A 19879-nucleotide genomic window follows, 5' to 3' on the forward strand; every position below is an offset into this window, starting at 1 on the left:
CAGGCATGGATTCTCTCACACAGCAACTTTATATACAAGATGAGAATAGCAGAAAGGTCATTTCCAAAGAAAGTGACATTTATTCTGTATTCACTGAAAAGCCCAAAGCATTTTCTCATTCACCCATCCCGACTGAGGCCTGCATTTCCCCCAGAAGAGGTGAAAGAGACTGGTCCTATCTGCTCTTGCATCAAACCTCAGGCTCAGGACTTGTCTAGAGAAAAATGACTCCTTTCAGGGATGAACCTGCTGTCCTCATCAGAAGCTTTATTTTGTTTAGAATTCAAGCCTGCTTGACAGGTTTTCTTTTCTTTGTTCAATACAACTAAGCGAATGCCCACCTCCTTTCTGAATTCATTGTGCACCAGTGTTCCCCTTCACTGCGTTCTCTTACAGAGGGAAGAATGGCTGGGCAGGCTCGTATATACATCGATAGTCTGTGGGTCACAAACGTGTGAGTCTAATGTGCATGCACAGACATATGGTCAATGTTCTGCATACATGTATGATGCATGTATGTATCATACGTGCATAACTTCAATAGTTTCAAAAGAAACATAGGAAGGTATCAATTGTTAATATTAAGAGAGACTAAAACCAAGTGCGTAAAGCCAAAACAACGCACATTTTCCAAACTTCATATTAACCATTGGTTTTCACTTCATTTTCAATAGTCTTTTCCCAAGACCCTGGCTAACTAGATTAACTGAACTGAGTTTGAAACATCAAATGACAAAGAGAAGATAAGCAGATTTTAAGCAGTTGCTTACATGAGTTTCTTCCGTTCCCAGATTTCTATGGAAGGTGAGGAAAAGGTGGTGGTATTATTGAAAGGGGAAGCAACATGGTAGGATAGAAGAATTTCCTATACTCTACCTTGCCCTGGATCAGAGCTTTATGACCTCTATCCCACATCATAAATAATTCAGAGTTTGTTGTCCTTTCCTCCACCAAAACTTATTTTATTGGAAGATGGCATTGCAGAATGGTTAACCACACAGATTCTGAAGGTAGATTATAGCTGTGCATCTACCAGACATAATAAGCTTGCATAAATCACAGCCTCTCTCTGCATCGAATCCTCACCTCTAAAAATGAATCTCATAAGAATCCCTACCTTATTGGGTTATTGTGAAGATTAAATAAATTAACATAAGTAAAGCAACTATAACAAATCTTGACGTTGTGTAAGCTCTCTAAATTATGAACCCTTTAGGAAATGCCCCGAGAGAGATAATTTAGGTCATGGGGAAATTGAAAAGTTGGGAAGGTGAGAGACCATGTTGTTAAAGTTAGGGCTGAACTGGAACTGTAAATCTGACTGTTGAAATAATAAACAGAGTAATTATTGGAGAATTAACAGCAACTCTTACGGTGTTACATTTAAGACTTGAACCTTGCTCAAACTACTTTTAACTTCTTAAATGTTTAAGAGCTGTAAATGTCAGAGCTCACTAATTTCTTTGGCTTTCAATAAATGCCAGTGACTTTGAGAATTGCTATCCCTTTAGCTTATCTGGCAAGAGCACAAGTTTAAAGGGTATCTAAGAGGGCAGTGATGACCCATTCTCTTAACAATAGAAAATGCAGGTGATTGAAGCCAATCAGCTCCTGGGGCCACAGTCCTCCTGGGGACCTGTCATGGTCACTTGAACTAGGGGCTGAATGGAGTTTCTAAGGTCAGAGAAGGCACAGCTCTTCTGTTAATACCTACTCACTGGGGGAAATATATTGACAAGTGCATACTTCTGTCTCATCTGGAATCCTCAGGGAACAAGATAATTTTATCTAAAATATGCCAAATAACCAAAGCTTGTCCCATTTGGGCTTGCACAAAAAAGGACTTAAACATTTCAAACAGAAACCTTTTTAATAGAAATTGAATACACTTGACCAGAGAGACTCTGGAGAAGAATTTTGCCTTTACTTAATAATGCAGGACCATCATTATGGACATCAATTATTGAACTGTGCTGTAGTTTAGGGGGCCACTGAGGTATGAAGGACTGTTTGCCCCTGTCCTAAATAACCCCTGATAGACATCAGCTTTATGGCTCTTCTGTTCTTTCCTTATGGATAGGAAATTAGCTTCCCTCCCCCGACCCCACCCTGACAGGCTTCTTTCTTCTCCTAGTAGGGTGGACAGCCAGAAGAAACAATTGTGAGAATTCTGCCCAACTGAAGATAATTAGGTCTATTTTCTTTAATGCAAATTAAAGGAAACTAATCTCTTGAGCACCTCCTACGTGTTAGAAGTTTCTGCATTCATCATTATCACTTTGTCCTCCAACAAGCTTTTTAGCATAAAGTTCCTGGGCTCATGCTTTCCTAATTTGACCTGGATCAGTGCTTCTCCAATTTAGTATATGTAAGAATCAAGGGAACTGCTCTCGGGGAGACAATTTCCCGGGCCCCAACTGCAGAAACTCTGGTTTGGTGCGTTTGGATTGGTGCTCACACGTTTGCATTTCTAGTAAGTTCCCACAGAAGGCGAACACCGATCAGTGAGTCAGGTTCCCTTGACGGTATGACTAGAAGTGACAGGAGGAAGCCCAGCCAATGACTTGTGAACATCAGACCCCACAATTTTCATGAAATCACACTGTTTTGAACATGTTGACATGAATTGGGGCTCGTGAGACATACTTTCTGCTCATTTATGGCGTCTGAGCTATTTTGAAAACTACACTTAGTGTATAAGTCAATAGCTCCAGCCCCAGTGATGTTGGCTTCCTAACTAGCCCCTATGCTATCCATGGATACATACCTATTTGATTTCAGTAAATATTTTTGGCCAGATATTGTAGTCACCATTAATAGGTCAGGAAAAAAGATGAACAAATTCTTTTCTCTTGTGGTACTTACATTCTGCAAGGAGTCAGACAAAAGCAGTAACAGAATGGGATAATTTCAGAAAACAGTGATAGGACGAACCTTAAGAAATCATAGGAGAGTGATGAGGACTGAGGGGGCCGGAGAGGGCTCTCCGAGGGGGTGGCCACTCAACTCATCCCTTACTGACATGAAAGAACCAATCATTGAAAAATCTGTGAGTGACTCCTTTCTGGCAGAATGACAAGTTTCGGAGCTGGGGGACGTGCTTGTGATCGTAGCTGGTCACCAGGGGAGGCGCAGGAGACCAGGGGGGAGTTAAAAAGGTGGCACAACAGAGTTGAAAAAAAAAACCACAACACATTCTTTTATTCACGTGTTACTTGGTGGCCAGGAAGGAAAATAAAACTATGCATGTGCGTGCGGTAGCAGAAACTAGGAGAAAGGCTTTGACAAAGGCTAAGTCATGAGGATTTAGAGGTAGACTAGGGCGTGATTTGATAATGAAGGCGGGAAGGAGCTTGTAGGAACTTTTACGGAATAAAGCTTCTATAGTGTTATGAGCCATAAATTGAAAGCATTCCATTAGATGCTAAATCTGTTTATAGTCAGTATTTATTAGTACCTAGAGGCCTGACAAGAGTTAAGGGCAGTAAGATGGTGGGCTGGAATTTCATAAAATTCAAATATATATGTATCCATATATATATATACACATTAGAGGGTACTAAAAAAATACCCATTGTAAGAAAGAATATTACCGTAGTATATTTAATATATACTAATAACCAAAGATTAATACAAGTCACGTTGAGCACCTTTTGTAATTGCAAAAGTCAAACACGACTTGAGTATTACAAATTTCATACAGTGCTCTTTCCTTTCTTAAAATGTGTATACATTTTTTGGGCGCCCTCTGTGTATTTAAACAGTGATTAACTATAGCCACGGATTAACATCACCTGATGCTAAAATATACAGCTGCCAGGACTCCATTGCAAGGGAATTAAATTGGAATCTGTGGGTAGTGGGGCTAGGGTGATGTGTGTGGTTGCGATGTGTGGGTACTCCCAACTGAGAGTAATTACCCTAGAGCAGGTGTTAGCAACCTTGACTGCACATTAGAATCACTTGGTTAAGCTTCAGAAAAATCCCCCATGCTCAGGCTTCACCTCAGATGAATTCAATCAGAGTCTCTGGGGATTGGGGTTCTGCGCATTGGTACTTAAAGCCAACAAAAAGAAGAAAAGTTTCTCAAGTGATTCTAATGTGCTGCTACGTGAGGAACCTTATCTAGGGCTAAAAAGATAAATGGAACGAGGTCTCACTTGAGTTGACACTACAATAAACATGTCAATAAATGCAGGGTAGTGAGCTGCTTTTACTAACATTAAAAATAAAAAGTGTAGGAGAACAAGAGGAGAGAGGCACTGATTTTATCAGTAAGAGATGAGGTGGGAGGGCCAACTCATCCAAGGTTGGGTGGAATTTTTCTGGTTTCAGAACTGAAATTCTGAGTCCCAGGAACCCTTTCTTCCCCTTGCAAACCAAACTAATTGGACATCCTGGTTGGTGGTAGAAGTTTGTGATGAGAGTTTGGAATGGTAAAGGAGCCTGCCAAGTGGGCAGCGGGGAAATGGAGGTGAGGGCAAAGGTGAAGGTGGGGTCCATGGGGGAGCAGTGAGGACAACATGAAAAAAGTTACAACACAGAGCAGCAGCTTGGAAGCCTGAGATGTTTAGTTCTAGTGTGTGGAGGGTGTGAGGGGGTGAGTGGATGCTGAGTCTGAAGAGGTAGCTCTAGGTCACACAGGGCTTTCTCTCTGTGTCCAGGCATATTATCCCACGGGCATAGAGGGAGTCATTGATAATGTTGAAGCAGGTGGTAAGAGAACATGGCTGTGACCTTCTCTGAGTTTAGCTCATCATTTTAGAAAGATCCCTGGAGGAGGCTCTGGGGGCATTTGCTTATTTCCGTTGAGCACTGCTGACTCATTCCGGGACCAACTCATTTAACCCCTCTCTCCACGCAGGACTCATTAGGAAGATGCAGGGGTCACACTTGCACAGTGCAAACTTCAGATGAAAGCAGTTTTCATTACTTGGGAGGATTCTTTAGAGGAAACAGCCTAGGAAGTTGCCGAATATTCAGACATCAGATTCTGTGAGAGTCTGGAGCCCATCTGGGCTTCGCCACACGGCCCTAACAAGTTCATCAACTTGAGTCTCGAGGTAGCAGCTCTCAAGAAGAGAGCTTGCCCCCTAACCCAGATGGTGCTGGGAAGATTAATGAAGTTTAGCATGAAAAAAAGTTTTGTCCTCTTGGAAGAAATTTCCCTCCTAGATGTTCCTTCTGTTGTAGAAATAGTAGTGGAAGCACAGCCAAATAAAACAGAACTACTTTCCCCCCAGTTAATGTCTTTCCCTGCTGGGAAAGACCACAGGAATAACAATCCTATTTTATTTTACTCTTTTTATTTCTGATTAATATAAGGGTACAAATGATGAGGTCGCTTTTTTTTTTTTTTTGCACATTTCTTAGGTAAAGTTCAAGCTGTAGTTGAGGCCTTCACCCAGAAGTGAAGAGGGAGAAATAACAATCTCATTTTAATACTGGAAGAATCATAATGCACCATCAACATTCAGTGGGTTATAATATTTTGATGCCACTGTTTCTCTCTTCTGTTCTCTCTCCACACTGACCCATTGAATGGTCCTTGGATAATATTTCATGTTGACTTTTTTTCATATCTCGGCTTTCTTACTCTCCCCTAATTTTAAAAGAAACAGAACACCAAATTCTTAGTTAACAGCATCACAAAGAAGGACAGAAATAATACAAATAAGGAAATAAATGATAAGAATAAAGTAAACTGAAAGTAGTCCTTGAAGGTGATGTATCTATATAAGGTATGTGGATTCGTCTGCATGAGAAAGTTATTTTTCCTTTATTCAACGATAATATTTATATTACTATGGACAGATGGCAATTTATTTTATACTGTGGGTTCTAATCCAACACTTTACAGGTCGAGTAATAGTTGTGTATCTTGAATGGACAGATACAAAAACAAATAAAACAGACGTAGTTGTTTATTTTAAATCGCACACGAGCTTTAGAAAGCCACCCTCTTAGCTCAGAATATTCCAACTTGGTTAATGAAGGAGCTCTTTCAGTCGGGTCCTGTGTGACTGATGTGCTGCTATCTGTTTCTTTTGAACCCTTCCTTCCTTCCTTCCCATCTTAATGAGATAATTTGCGTATTTCCTATCCCAGCCCAAGCATCAGCCAATTCCTTCAGCTGGAGAAGAGAGTTAGAAAATAAGATCTAGGTGCTGTTGTTTTAGGGTACCGCCCCATACACATCGTGTATAATACAACCTCAAGAGCTAGTTCTGAGTGTGGTCCTTTGGCAGGTAAAGCATTTGAGTCTCTGAGAGGTTTCACAGCTTCTAAGGGAAGCTATTGAGATCAAGACATCATGGGATCCAGGGAGATCCTTTGCAGTGATCCTTATTTTCCAGAGTTTTGCCATCCAATATGGAAGCCACTAGACATTGGTATCTGTTTAAATATAATTTTCTTATAATTAAATGTAAATTATAATGAAATACAATTATTTTTACAGATTTATTTCCTCAGTTGCATGAGCCAGGATTCTCGAGCTCAAAAGCCAGGATGAGGCTAATGGTTATCATACTGGACTAAATATGTGATAATTCTACTAGTGCAGAAAATTTTATTGGGTGGCGCTAACTGCAGTTTTAATTAGCAGGCCTGAAAACAAATGGCATTCTTAAGTTGGAAGGCAGATGTGCAGGGCATCAGCTTTGACTTCCTACCTCCTTCTCAAGCCTGAGTCACAGCTGCTGACTCAGCATCTTCTCTTTTTTTTGGTATAATTAGATGACCCCGCCCCCCAGAAGTTGTAGCTCTTCCCAGTAACTGTGATGGTCTCCCAAGGGTGCCCAGGGCATGCCTTTCTGTATAGGCAAGAAAAGCACTCAGGGCAGCCTACATCTCACTCTGTCTCCTCCTTCAGAGTAGATGCATTCTGCTTTTTATTCTTATCTTAGAATTCTTTTCTTAGTCTTGTAATATTAAAGCTTTTCCGATTTACATCTGCCCTTCAAGGGCTTATAGTTAGTTCCTTTGTTAATCTCTAATTTGATCTTGGACTATTGTCAGATCTTTTTTTTTTTTTCCACAGCTCTGGTACATCTCATAAGTGCATCTCACCCAATTTGAAGATTGAGGCAAGGGTGTGCCCTCTTGGATAATGCAGATAAATTTGGCTTGGGCAGTGGCCACAGTGCAAAGCTACCTTTTCGGGAGAAGATACTCAGTTTCTAAGTTAGAGCATGTGTAAACCTGGATCTTATTCAGATATCCGGTGGAATTGTTAACCGATCTCTGACTTTCTAAATAAAAGCCTCTTAGACCAGAGCTGTCCCTTTGGGGAAGTAAGTGGAGGGAGGAGGAAAGATACATGGGGTATATGATGAGTGTGTGTGTGTGTGTGTGTGTGTGTGTGTGCGCGCGCGCGCAGGTGTGGACATACCTTCTGGATCTAGGAAGAAGACGGGGGCAAGAGCCATGAGCCTGGTTCTTGTTTTATTTTTATTGCTATTCATACTGCATTTTAAGCAACTCTGGGGATAGAAGGCTGTATGATCTCATAGGGGGAATAGTTAGCATAGTGGAGAGAAGTCAGTATTGTAAAGGACCTTTCCTGTTTGAGGCTTTGGGAGAATGGATGTGATGGATGAACGTGGCAAATTCTACTGAAATGCCCTTGGAAGATGAAAACGTTCAACTAGCTTACCTGTTGCACCTCTCTTCAGGGTTTAGTTTAGTTCCTCACATTTCCCTGACATAATGATCAAATACAAAGTGATCATAAACAAAAGAAAAGCAAGAAAAGATAGCTCGCCTTAAGAAAATGACTTAAATAGAACAATGAAAAAAGTCCCAAATATCATATCACAAACCCCAATTTCTGAATGTCCTTAAAGCACTAATTATCTAACAATAGAGAGAAAGTGAAAGGCAGGTGTTTCTTATTAAAACTTCCAGCAAAGCTCAGACCCCTTTATACATTTTCAATTCATTCAGGGCTTTGGTACAGAGATGGGGTCCTGTGTGATTCTTTTTCCCTTTTAGAATTGGAGACCTGATTTGAAAACACCACAATAAAACTAACTCAAATTCCCAAAGCACAAAATGCAGAAGCAGACATTTATTTCTTCTTCAGTACAGTGGAGATTTTCTATAAATTTAACTTCTGATTAGAAAACTTCTTACACTGGAAAATCTCCGCAGTGAAATTTCAGTAATAAGCCAAATGCAGGTCTGCTTGAGGTCGAATGAAATTTAGATGAAAAATCTAGGATTATCAAAAAGAATGAGGGAACTTCTAGTTTCTGTACACCCAAGGTCAATGGTTGGATTCTTTCATTTTTGATTTTTACGGCAGCACATAATTTCTCTTTCTGGTTGGCTTTCTGCTTTTTTTTCAGCAATAAATTTTGAGTTAAGATAGTCATCCTCCCTTATAATCAAGCCAGTATATTTCCCTATCTGAATAGAGAGGATAACATTTATCACTTTACCATGCTATGGATTCTTTCCCTTCATAGAAAATAACAGATTCAGTAGTCTTCTAGTAATTTTGTATAGCAGGATGTAACAATCCAGTCATTTAGTTATTGAGAAACTGAGGCTTAAAGAAATGAGTCAATAGTGTACAGTTGACATTGAACTCATTCTCCTTTAAAATAAGAAGAAACATATTAAACATTTTCCCACATATATTCTCTCATTTAGTTCATAGCACATGCTGTTTAAAACAATCGTTGAGAAAATACCCTGGAATTGTCCCATTCCTTTCTGTAGTATCACATCACATTCTGATGTCAATAATATACCTTTACCATCCACTCTTTCTAATGAATGACAGTGATAGTGTTTTGAACTTGTGTTTCTCTGTCCACATGTTTAGCGTAAATACTCAAACACAGATTAATCCCAATGACACTTATAACAAGCAATGCCTGCCAGGCCAGTCACTGGAGATGTCTGGTTTTTACCTAAGGGACCTTTATTGTTCTGTGTCTTTGGGAGGGTGTGAATAGGGCCTGATGGTATCTCGAGTGAAACCAGAGAGAATCCTCATCCTGCGAGATTTTTGCCAAGGGGAGCGTTGTCTCCAGAGTTCCTCATGGGAGCCTTACCCTTTACGAATGCCATATTGAATAAAGGGAAGGACTCTACAGAAGGGATTTATGGCTGAAAGCTTGCTTAATTATAGGTTAGTGTAATAAGGTCTTCCACTGTCTTAATGATTGGGGAATTAAGAAGCTCCTTAGTAAAAATTGACAGGATCCATTGTCATTGTGAAGAAGGTTCTGTTATGGTCTGGAGTACCCTGCCAACCGTCCAAGGATTTAGGGTTCCCCAAAGGCTCATTAACATCTGAGACCATAAGGTCTCCAAAGGAAGCACTAATGGTCTACCTCGTTATGATCTGAGGATAATGACTGCATGACACCGTATCCATTGAGATGATAATGGCTCTGTAAAAACTGTTATGATGTCAGCAGCGGGGGAAAAAAAATTCTCATTTGCACTTTATAATCTTAGGTTTCTAATATACCATGGTATCTAAATTATACTAAATTATTTTACAAATCTGGCTTAATAGAGGCAATGCATATGATGCTCTAAAAAAAATCAAAATCCTCTCTTAAAACAACTGTTATCACCCTTATATCACTGCATAAATGAAGGGTAAGATTAGTAATGCTCCTATAGCACCAAAATACTTATGAGTAATGGAATAAAAAACAAAGACTTAAATTTCCCTTAATTTACATACTCATTTACTCCCAGGAGTGAAAAGAAGTTCTGTTTTTAGAATGCCCCAAACCAGCAGAGAAAAAAGCCCATAGTAATAATAATACAAATAGATATGATTGCCAGCCCATACTGAGTGCTTATTATGCATCTAGTCCTGTACTAAGTAGTTTTCCTACAGCATCTCAGATTTAACCCTGCAAAAACTTCTCTGGGGTGGGTACCCCCATCACGCTCACTGTACAGATGAGAATAGAGACCTCCAGAGTGGAAAAGGTTGACGAGAACCTGGGCGGTGCACCGCCAAGGTGGCATTGAACCCTATTCAATCTCTACTTCGGTTGTGGCATAATTATCAGGACTGTGCGCCAGGAAGAGTTATGGATTTCAAAATCAAGAGAAATGGGCTTATGCCTGGCCACTAACTAGCTCCGTGACCTTGGACAAATTATTTCACCTCTTGGACATTTTGGAATAGTAAATCTTGAAAGCGCTTTTCAGTTCTTACATTTTTACTGACAAGGACATCTCAGTAGCAGAGCTGAAATCAGAATCTCTGCATTGTTCTCACAATAGCTACCGGTAGTCATGGGTAGTAACGTCAGTCACTATATCACTGTTTTCCACTGTGATTCTGTTTGATTTCATAGTTTTCCCCGTTGGTACCAAAGTGTTGATTAAAGAAAAAAAAAAAAAAACTTGCTGTTTATAGAAAGCATATGGAAAAAAAATTCCCCGTTATTGTTTAACTCTGTAAAGAAGACCAAAAACCATTTTTCCAATCAATTTCTATTTGACTTTAAACACGGGGAAAATGGAGATGAGTGTAAACAAAAATCTATTAGTCAGTGTTAGTACAGCCTTTTTATAGCTGTAAGTATTTCCCTGTGTATAAACATAAGAAAGCAAATTAACATTTTAAAGAGATTTCTCTATTGGGTTATATTTAATAACAAACCAGCATAAAAGGGGGAATTTTGTAATAATTTTCTAAAAATCTGCAGATGCTGTTTAAGTCTTGAAGCCTATTTAGCTATTTGTTGGCGTTTGAAGCTGCAATACTGAGATCCTTCCACTAGAGGGGTGAATTGTTCCTAATGAATAAGACCTCACTGTCTGGGGTAGGGGGCAGACTAGGGCTGATCATTTACGGTGGGATTATGTAGGGACTTCAAAAACATACTTGCAATGACTTTTACCACTGGACTCATACTCAGTAAAACTAGCTCTAGGACAGAGAATGCTAGAAAAGAGGTTTTAAACATTGAGCCCTAATGGAAGCGTAATCTGTTGTTCAATGAAATTAGATAGGGCATGGACACACAAAATTTGACCATTATACCCATTATGGAACAATTGTATTAACTTGACTTCATGACGATAGATGAAGACAATATTTCTGGGAAGAGGGTAGATAGTAATTCCCAGTATCTGAGGAGAATGCTCACTAAGAACCTCAAATGTGTACGGTTTCTACATGTGTCTTACAGCAAAATAGCCATTACAAGTTTATAGAAAACATGACGAGTTAGGAAAACAGTAGGCCCTGGAATAAACAGTCCAAGATGCCTTTGTTTTCAAAGAGGGAAGTGATGCAGTGCTGATACATTCTCCTTAGCTGCATAGTTTATGACCTATTTGCTACTGTGTTCTCCAGTGACAGTGAAACTCCTGACTGCAGCAGGCAAAATACTGAAGGAATAAAAGCACAAAAAGGTTTGCCAAAAGTGTTCAGTAGAACCTCTGTAAGGTGACCCAAGGGACTGTAATAACTGAGCAACTTATGGAGGTGGTCAATGCAAGGAACTAGGCCTACTGTTCTGAAAGTCACATGTGGTGGGTGTTCGATCTGTGAAAATTAGGTCAACTTAAGGAAGTGGTCCATGTAGGGAGGGCATCAACTATGGAGATTCTACTGTATTACGACCTTCTGACAACAGTTGTTTAAAAAGCAGAAGTCAAAAACTAGTTTCTAGTATTCTGTCAAAGGTGGGAACGCTCTACACAAAGAATTTCAAGATATTTACTATCCAGTGTCACACATTGGCCTTATGTGCACAAGATGTAGAAACCATTTTGATGTTTTGCTGATGGAACACATGCAAAGAAGTAAAAAGGAGCCCATAAGGGAGGTAGCTCATGGAAGGCGCGCGCGCACGCGCGCACACACACACACACACACACACACACGCAAATAAATAAATAAAAGAAAAAGAAAAGAAGTTCAGTTGTTATAGGTTGTTTTTTAGTAGTTTCCAAATGTCAGAACCTTTTCTAAGGATCCGTTCTTGAGGAGACTTCACATAGAACTCTCTGTCAATTGCAAGATCCTTTCAGTTTGTGGCATGGAACGATTTCTAACATGTCAAGAAATACTAGTTGGTGTTTGGGAAGCATTTATTTCTCTGGTACCCGTGGGATTGATCCTCACTAATCACAGATTTTGTATTTACAAATTCACCTATTTCTTAAAATTTATTTGAAACCCCCAGATCAATACTTGAGGTCATTGTTGGTCATTCTCAGGCATGCATACAGTGAGGAAATTTTGAGTTGCACACCCATGTTCCCAGCTGAGACAATAAGGCTGCACTCTGCCTTCTTAGTTCAGGCCTTAGACTGAAAAGAGGTATCCATTTTGTTGTTTATTTAGTGCCACATTTTTTTTTTTTTTTTTTTGGTAGAGACAGAGTCTTACTCTGTTGCCCTTAGTAGGGTGCTGTCACATCACAGCTCACAGTAACCTCCAGCTCTTGGGCTTAGGTGGTTCTCTTGCCTCAGACTCCCAGGTATCTGGGACTACAGGAACTGGCTACAACACCTGACTATTTTTTTGTTGCAGTTTGGCCAGGGCCTGGTTCAAACCTGCCACCCTCTGTATATGGGGCTGGCACCCTACTCACTGAGCCACAGGTGCCACCCTAGTGCCATGTTTTTGTTTGATCATTTTGCATTTCCTTTTCTTTTTTCTTTTTCTTTCTTTCTTTCTTTTTTTTTTTTTTTTTTTGAGACAGAGTCTTAGTTTGTCACCTTGAGTAGAGTGCCCTGGTGTCATAACTCATAGCAACCTCAAACTCTTGGGCTTAAGCCATTCTCTTGCCTCAGCCTCCTGAGTAGCTAGGACCACAGGTGCCTGTCACAATTCCCAGCTATTTTTAGAGATGAGATCTCTCTCCTCCTCAGGCTGGTCTTGAAGCCGTGAGCTCAAGCAGTCCACCCACCTTGGCCTCCTAGAATGCTAGGAGTATAGGTGTGAGCCACTGCTACATTTTTGTGCTTTTTCTTGGTAATTTAAAATGCCCCCCAAGTATAGTGCTGAAGTGCTAAGTGTTCCTAAATGCCAGGAGGCTGTGATGTGCCTTACAGAGAAAATATACATCAGATAAGCTTTCTTTAGATGTGACTTACAGTGCTGTTGGCTGTAAGTTCAATGTTAATGAATCAACAATATTAAGCAAGGTGACTTTAAAACATGGTTATGTATTGATTGGTTGACAAAAATGTGACCAGAGCTCACAGGATCCAAACCTTTTATTTCCCCTAGATCTATGATTTAGTTCCATACTTGTTAATTCAGTGGTTGTGGAGACCATATTGAACTACTCTGAATAATGAGAATTGTGTGTGTGTGTGTAGAGACAGAGGAAGAAAAAATCATGAATATGAATATTAAAGTGTCTTGTCTTTTGTAACATCCCTCGCTACTGACAAAGACAAAGACACTTTAATTTTTGCATTAACATCGAATTCAATTGAAGTAGATCAAATGCTCATAACTGCATAAGGGGAGAAAAACTCACTACAACAAAGGCTGGTTTTGAGCCATTACCAGCAGTCTGGTGTCTATTTCATAGCTGAGTCTGAAGGAATCCCCTTAAATATGAGCTGAATGTCAGCCTAGAAAAGAAAGAAGCTGAAATAAATAAGACCCTCACCCACCCCTGCACAGGCCAAAAAATGTATACAAATTTTACACATTTTAAGAAAGGAAAAATCTGTATTAAATTTGTAAAACTCAATACAATTGTAAGAGGTAGTTGACATGACTAGTAGTCATCTTTTGTTATCAGCATTAAGTATTACAATTTTAATACATTAATATAGGTTTTTTTCTTAATGTGTGTATACATTTTAAAGGTACCCTCTGTACACAAAATTTGACAAATAAGTTCATGACATCACCCTAGAAAAAGCACTATATACCTCATTACTAAATATCACTATGATCATCTTTGATGTACTCCCCTTGGGAAAATATACACTAATGCAAGCACCTGGCCCACCCTTCAAAACAATTTTGGAACTCTTTTTCTGGAATAATCATCAGAGCTGTCATCTTGTGGCCCACAAAACACACACACCACTCAGCAAGGTATTGCCAAAAGTCTATAGGAGCACAACTGTAAGGCACTGATATACCAAGGTTATGAAACTTGACTGAGTTGTTTGTACAGTGCTGCTAATGTAAGTGCATGGTGGCACATTTTCAAACTTAATTGTCATGGATGGTCAATCCAGAAAAAGAGTTCTGGAATTTCTCTGAAGGATTCTTCCATTGGTGCATAGCTTCCCAAGGGAAATACTCCTAAGGTGACCATAGTGATATTCAGCAATGAGGTATATGGCATTTTTCCAGGATGAGTTCATGAACTTGATTGTCAGACCCCACATATATGTCTGTACCCATATCCTATAATACCCACCTGGAGCTGTTTGCACTTCACACTACTTCTTCTATCCTACCATGTCCTCTGCTTCTCTGTTCACATAGCCTGGATGTTCACTGTTAAGGGCTGAATATTTGTGCTCCCCTCCAAAAGTCATATGTTGAACCCCCAACACCCAGTGTGATAATTTTGGGAGGTGGGGCATTTGGGAGGTAATTTAGGTCATGAGCCTTCCTGAGTGGGTTTAGTGCCTTTATGAAAGATATCCCAGAGAACTCTCTAGACATCATTTTTCCCTGTGAGGATATAGTCATGCAGATTCAGCAGTCTGCAACCAGAAGAGGTTGTCCACAGAACCTGACCATGCTGGCACTCTTATCTTGAACTTCTAGCCTCCAGAATGATTCAAAATACATTTCTTTTGCTTATAAGCCACTGAGTCCTTGGTAGTTTTCTCCAGCAGCTTGAATGGACTAAGGCTCCTACTTCAGAGACAGTAAACACTTTCAGAAGAGAATTCCCTCAGTTTCCTCTTTCCATCTCTATGGCAACATTATATGCATCCATCCTTTCTTAGTCTCATTCTGTCGACTGCTGTCACATATGACTCTTCATGAAGCAGAAATCTAATCATGTCACTGCTCTCCTTAACTTCTCACAATACCTCTTTATTACTCTCACAAAAAGCAGCATCTCTTTGGCTTAGCTCCCAAGCATTCTTCTGATCTGTCCCTTGACTGCCTCTGTGGTCTTTCCTCTCTGCATTTGTCTCTCCTGCTCATCACAATCACACTGACTTGCTCTCAGCTCCGTAGACCTGTAACGTTATTGTGTACCATCTTTTGCTTCTAAGACTTTGTACTTGTAATCTCCCCTTTCTGGAACTATCTACTTCTCACCTCCTCCTCATATTTTTAAAAATTCAATGGAGAAGGTTAAAATCTGTCTTAGGTATTCCCGTATATTTCATTCTTATTTAGAGCATGTAATCCATGCTACCATGGCTGCTGTCCCCAACTTTATTTAAGTTTACTTAGAAGCAGATCCTGACACAAGGATTCAAGTGCAAATAGTTTATACCAAAACTCAGTCTGGGAAATTCTGAAGGGGGTGCGCAGAAATTAGTTAGAAGAGGAATGAAAACCAATGAAGAACATGTCCTCATGTATGTAACCAGTATTGGTAGCTGGAACACAAGTCTGCTGAGAATCTCTGGGAATTAGTGTTGAGCATATGCCTCAGAATTATTCTAACTGAAGAGGGAGGGAGGTGTGCTATTTATACACCAGTACCTATCAGTCATGGCTGAGGGGCTTACGCTAATGGAATGGAAGTGTTGGTGGGTAGAAAACAATTTGGGGGCACTTCCAGCCTGCTGTGTCTACAAGTCCCTAGCAGAAAGATGACTGTGTTCTGAGTTGGAAGTCAGACTGGTGTGCACGTGAATGCAGGACCCCAGAGCCCAAGACAGAGCACCAACCCATAACAACAACAGCCATCCCAACCCATTACATAATTATCTACTTGAGAACGTGGGCCAGATAACTCAATATTTAGTATTAGAATGTTAACTCCCCCCAAATAGACCATGTAATAAAACTCAAGTAAAGATTTTAATCCAAATTCTTAGCCTCCTTTTTCCACAAAAGACAGGCACCCATCCAGATGCCAAGTAAGACAGAGGATGTGATGGTGAGTTAATAATACAGACAGGTATATTAGATGCTCTAGAGATGCTAAAATGTGCCTGTAAAGTTTTGAGCAACTTAATCATGTGCAGGAAGTGGAAAGAGCAAAACAATAGGTTGTCAAGGCCATGGATTCTATGCCTGACTTTGCAGCAAAGTTGCTGAATGACTTCAAATGAGTACTAAATGTCCTGGCCTCAGCTCCTTTCTCTGTGTAATGGGATGGTAAAGAAACTATTATCTGAGGTACTCAAAGACCCCTTCAAATTCCTAACCACCACGCCAAGCTTTAAAACAAGCTGTAAGCCAGACAGTTTCAAATGAATGTTTTTTAATTTCTTTCTCTCCAAATGAGTTTTGTAACAGTTTAGTATTTACTTTTTAAAAGAATCCTTGCATTTTCTTTTTGATGACTAAAAGTAACTCATTGATATTCTAAACAGGATATTTGTTAAGCCTTTATTTCACAATATGACCCTTTGCACATTAATAGTCAGAAAACTAAGACTTAAATAAATAGAAATTACTGTTTGTCCCAAGGATTAAAGGAGAACAAGTTTGTTATTGTCAAATAGTTTTCACAAAGAATATTAGAAGGCCATGCGTAGGTTTTATAATAGGAAAGAGCAAATTCAATTTTTCAAGTTAAGGTCTCAGAAGAAAAAGAAGTATTATTCATAAACAACATAGAATTTAAAGGTACATAAATTAATTTACAACTAATTATGTTTATAGTTTTATAGTGTATAAAGTGTTTAAAAGAGAATGTAAAGAGAATATATAAATACATGCACATATTCACATACACACTCAACAAGGGGGATGTTTGGGGGGTTCAGGCATAGCATCATATATCTGGTTAATTTCGGATTTTCAAATAATAGTGATTATCTAGTAGACTCACCAAAAGTTCTTCTTGATTATCGATCAATGTTATCTGACTTTGTGACCCCCAAATAACCTTTCTACAATACCTTCACATACTTTTTATACTTCCAGAATATTGACTTGAAGAGCTCAAAAGAAGCTCAAAAGTGAAAACCATAAAATTAGACTCAGGGACCAGATCAGAAATATTGCTGTGTAAGTGCCGAGTAGAGAGAAGATTTCCAGTTTCTTGATTTACCTTTTGTGTAGTTCATATACCAGTGATATTAAATTTGTCCCCACATAAGAGCTAATCCTACAAGGTACACCTCCCCAAACCATTGTCCAATGTTTGCATTCCTCTCTCAGAATTGTTCAATGACTTCTATGTTTTCATTGCCATAGGAAGTCCCAACTAGAGGCTACACATGTGTGTGGCTGGTCAATTAACATGGGTTGGGTGGGGCATCAGATATTCATATGTACTGAAACTCCTTTGGCAAAGCAGAGGGGAAAGGAAGGTTGGGAAAAATGTAAAAAATGGCTGTGGGAGGCATTGATTTTTGTCTTGAACCCTAGAATTCTGTTTAAGTCTTGAGAGAAAACAAATTTAGGCAGAAATGTAAAGTAATCTTTCACATGATGCATCCTCTGTTGGGATGACCCCTTCCATTATACAAGGTGGCCATAAGGTTCAAGTACAATTGAAAATAGATAACTACTTTATTATTGGACACTGTATGTTTGATCTCCCCTCTCTTGAGCAAACTTATGCATCATTCTGGCTTAAACTTTTTGGATCACTCCATAGAGCAATGGTTCTCAACCTTTCTAATGCCACCACCCCTTAATACAGTTCCTCATGTTGTGGTGACCCCCAAACATAAAATTATTTTTGTTGCTACTTCATAACTGTAATTTTGCTACTGTTATGAATTCTAATTTAAATATCTGATATGCAGGATGGTCTTAGGTGAGCCCTGTGAAAGGGTCATTGGACCCCCAAAGGGATCATGACCCATTGGCTGGGAACCACTGCCGTAAGGTATTCCCTACATCTTTCCCATTTTCTGGCCAGAATAAGTCTTTCTGTTTATTATGCAGTCTATTAGTTGTTATATTCTTCATGACACTTGCCATGTTAATAATTGACAATTAGGGTCTTTTGCTTTAAGATGGCAGCAATCATGCTTACCTTATTCACTGGTGTATCTTCAAGACATAGTGTGGCACAAAATTGTTCGTTGGAAAAATGAGTGGTCCTATCTCTTGGCTAAAGAAGAAAGTCTATTAGGTAAATATTCAAGTAATCTTTGAAAGTTTCAAAAGTAACTTTTAAGTAGGCCATTTAAATTTTGAATATTTTGTAGATTAGAAAGCAAAGGAAACTCTAAACAAAGAACATAAAAAATAAATATTATTATATTGCATTTTCACTGGCAGAAGTTTTAAAGTGCAATCATACCATGTGTTGGGGAAATACAAATCAAGAGGATTTCATGCACATTGCTCATGCAGACATACTGGAAAACAAGTTGGCATTATCTCTTGTGGCTCAGTAGTTTGACTCTTAGAGGCCGGTGCAAGGGAAATATTAATTAATATTAATATTTTCACATTGGCCATGTACATGTGTTAGAATGTCCATGAGAAGTACTTTTCATAAAAATAAAAGACTAAAAACAAAAATATGTACTAACAAGAGAAAGAATAACTAAGTAAATTGTGGTATATTTAAATAACCAAGTGTCCAATCCAGTTGAGCAAAACAAACTCAACTACATATAAAAACATAGATGCATCTATCTAAATAAGGGTTTATGAGTACTAAGCCAAAAAAGGCCCCAGAAGACAAGATGCCAAAAATACCCTTTATTGTAATTAAAGTTGAGAACCGAAAGTGAACAGCATATATCTGAAGCATAGCTGAGTACATATAATTTTTGAAAACAACAATGAAGATAAACACAAAGTTCAGGATAGTCTTTATCTCAGATAGTGGGGCAAGAAAGTCAGAGGGATGGGAGGTCTTCTAATTCTTGGGTCAGATGGTACATTTACAGGTTTTCCTTATAAGGCTACTATAACTGAATAAATAAGTGAGTGTATGAATAGATGAGTAAATGACCAATCCAATAAACAAAGAAGTCAATCATTACGTAAAAAAATAAATTAAAAATTAATAAGGAACATGCTTACATGAATTATTGCTATCTGCAATGAACCAAACTTTGTGATTAACATGAGTTTTTGTGCACTTGAGGTTCAATTAAAAATACATTATGAGCAGTGAGGACTTTGTTTTCAAGTTTAATTGCCAAGTTTTTTTTTTTTATATAAAGACCCAGATCCCATACCAATCTGGTATCCAATCATCGTCTTCAAAACCACCACACAGATTTTTAAAAATATGATCTTGGGTGAGTATGGTGCCAACCCCATATACTGGAGGTGGTGAGTTCATACCTGCCTCGGCCAAAAAAAAAAAAAAAAAAGTGTAGATGAGAAGGGGACTGTCATTCCAAGTAAATAAACAGAGTGCCTAGAATGGAATGACCCGTTAAAGGACATATTAATACAACAAATCTGGGTTGGCTGGAGACAAGGTGAATATCAAGGGTTGAAATGGGTAACGTAGGTTAAAGACTTACCAATCAAGGCCTTGGAAGTTTTGTTATACTTCATAATATTTAGACCATACCCCAGGAGAAGTGTAATTCCATTTTTTTTAAAGAAGGAATACAGTAATAATAGACTTACATTGTTAAAGATCACATTTTCTGCTGGGTGGAGAAAGAATTGGAGGAGAGACAGGAATTGAGGCAAGGAGATAGAAAGTTATTTCATGATGCATAGAACAGATGACAGACACTTTGGTTCAGATACGATGTGATTGTGATGGAAACAGAAACTCTTACATATATACTTACATATATATGTATATATGAATATATAAATTTCATAACAAAT

At 38.9% G+C, this 19879-nt stretch overlaps 1 protein-coding gene across 1 annotated transcript in view; it reads left to right on the top strand.

Annotated features, from left to right (window-relative positions):
- The window catches only part of LOC100965635 (cytosolic beta-glucosidase), a 412594-nt gene that overhangs the window by 331199 nt on the left and 61516 nt on the right, over positions 1-19879 (top strand). The gene's annotated exons all lie outside the window — the stretch shown is intronic.

The sequence above is a fragment of the Otolemur garnettii genome, unplaced genomic scaffold, assembly GCF_000181295.1.
Source record: "Otolemur garnettii isolate 467f Iridium unplaced genomic scaffold, OtoGar3 scaffold00069, whole genome shotgun sequence".
NCBI lineage: Eukaryota > Metazoa > Chordata > Mammalia > Primates > Galagidae > Otolemur > Otolemur garnettii.